Source organism: Vespa crabro, chromosome 8 (genome assembly GCF_910589235.1).
Source record: "Vespa crabro chromosome 8, iyVesCrab1.2, whole genome shotgun sequence".
NCBI classification, from domain to species: domain Eukaryota; kingdom Metazoa; phylum Arthropoda; class Insecta; order Hymenoptera; family Vespidae; genus Vespa; species Vespa crabro.
Genome location: NC_060962.1, coordinates 4729232 through 4731731, shown reverse-complemented (window position 1 = coordinate 4731731; position 2500 = coordinate 4729232). Strand labels below are relative to the sequence as shown.

General features: G+C 37.4%; 1 long non-coding RNA gene across 1 annotated transcript in view; it reads right to left on the bottom strand.

Moving 5' to 3' along the window:
- LOC124426288 overlaps window positions 1–2500 on the bottom strand; it is a 16924-nt gene that overhangs the window by 8347 nt on the left and 6077 nt on the right. Inside the window, exon 2 of the long non-coding RNA XR_006942697.1 lies at window positions 1–2500. This exon is cut by the window's left edge and continues 3703 nt beyond it; it is cut by the window's right edge and continues 480 nt beyond it. This is a non-coding gene — a long non-coding RNA (uncharacterized LOC124426288).

The following is a 2500-nucleotide window of genomic DNA, read 5'->3' as shown; positions in this document are numbered from 1 at the left end:
TTTCTTTCTTGCTCGTGACTAGCCGGTGTCTTGTCTCAAGAGGAGGGTATTGCCCTCTGTATCGTATCGGCAGATCCTTCGATTCAGCGGTTTCACTTTTACCTTTTTGCTCTCTCCAAGATCTCGATCTTCTTACTGCTCCTTCGATATCGCTGTCTCCGCCGCCGCCGCCACCGCCACCGCCACCGCCACCGCCACTGCCACCGCCACCGCCGTTGCCGCAGCTTGGGATGAGTCACGATCGAATAATCCGCCTTTGGTGATTCACGGGAGAACGAGTATTCGATACATACATACGTGTGTATGTATATGTGCGTGCGCGCGTATATGTTTGTATATACGGATATCACATAAGTATCAACTTCCGAGATACGATTGCTTGGTCAGTGTTACGACAGTTTGCCATACTTTATTGCCTTTCGAATGATTTGCCATTTCGCAAAAGGAAGGAAATCAAAAGTGAACAAAAAGGGATGGGAGTGGGAGTGGAGTGGGGAGTGGAGGAGGGCAGAACGGAAGAGGAAAAAAGAAAAAAGAAATCAGAGAAAAACAAAAAGAAATCAGAGACTTGTCCGAAGGTTTCTCCTTTTTTCTCTCTCTTTTTCTCTACCCTTTTTTATTTTCTGTTTTTATTTCTTTTCTTTTTTCCTTTTTTTCTTTCACTCAGGAACGAGAACGATCGATGGTTGGTCCATCGGATGCTGTTACTGCTACACTGCTGCGTACGATGCTCGTAAAACGTTCACGTTGAGCGTATATATATATAGCGTATATATATATATATATATATATATATATATATATATATACACGTACGTACATAGGTATCTACGTTGGGAAAAAATGAGAGAAAAAGAGAGAAAAAGAGAGAGACAGAGAGAGACAGAGAAAGAGAGAGAGAGAGAGAGAGAGAGAGAGAGAGAGAGAGAACGTACTTACGTAGATGTGTGCGTGAGCCTCCTGTTCGTGCAACCGTCGGACACGCGATCGTCGAAACTTTTGCTGTCCCGCAAATCGAGAGGTATGCAACAGCTGTTATCGTGTTACGGCTTTGCACGAGCCGCCCGTAACTTCATATCATTGTAGTGGTTGCTTGTGTAGGAACCGCTTCGTCGAGTGGGTCAAGTTCAGCGCGAGCTTATCATAACGTTTCCGCGTCGTTCCACTTCTCTCCCGCATCTGAACGATCCTCTCTCTCTCTCTTTCTCTCTCTCTCTCTCTCTCTCTCTCTCTCTCTCATTCTCTTTTCCTCTCGTTCCTTCGCGCGAAAGATTTGGAATAATCTACTTACTTACGTCAGTTCGTAGACAACAAGTGTATGTCATAAGAGTTAACCGGTTCGTGATCTCTTTATTTTTTTGCGATTACAAATAATGTTTATCAGTCGGACAAAATACATTTCTGAAAATTCGTATATATTTCTTCATTTAACGTAGAATATATTAAATGTGCGTGTATGTGTGCGAACGTTTATGACTATTTAAATCAGATATATTTGAAAAATCGTATTGTTAGAATGATCATTCGAGAATTTTGTATAAATAAAAAAATTAACGAGGTTATAATAATCGTTTGAAAATTATTATTATTAATGATTAGAAACAGATCAAATATAACTTGTTATCTGTACTTACATTGCGTAATATGGAGTACGTCGTTAATCTCTATTTGCGTAGAACATAAAATTAGATTATTTCTAAATCGTTGATGTAAAATAATTCTGTTATTGCAGAATTATCGCTCGAAGATCTTGCGCGAATGAAAATGACTAACGAAGGATCCTATTCAAAAAAATATTTGTAGTTAATGATCTAAAACTAACCTCTAACTAATCATAACTTATTATGTATACGAGTATTACGTAATAAAGATTATGTCTCTTTGTATGGAAAATATAAATTAGATATTTCTAAATCGGTGATGTAAATAAATGAAAAGAAAAAAAGAAAAAAAGAAAAAGAAAAGACAAAAAAATCTTATTATCACGATTATATCGTAAGTAAAAAATAACATCGAACAATCGTTTACGAAAACATTGAAAATGATTAAATCGAATCGAATTATAAATTAATACGATACTTATTCATCGATAATACTTATACGTCGAAAGATAAGATAAAAAAAAAAGTCCCTTTTCGTAAAACATTCGTTGACATTTTTCTTTTAGATAACACGCCATGGTTGATATTCTTTTTTAACGATGTATAACGATTTAACGATGAAGGAAAAAAAACAAAAAACAAAAACAAAAAAGAAACAAAAAAAACCAACAACAAAAAAGAAGACGAAGATGAATAAGAAGAAGAAGAAGAAGAAGAAGAAGAAGAAAAGAAAGAAAGAAATCGAACATAAAAAAAGTTTGGTTTCAAGGGTTAATCGCTCCGAAAGTGGAAGGTGTTCGCGCAAATAGTTTTGCGCGTGCGCATGGCGTGCTTCTCGCGAGAGCACGGAGAAAGCAGATTACCATCGGTGAGTGATTTACGAGCTCGGCGCCTCCTCG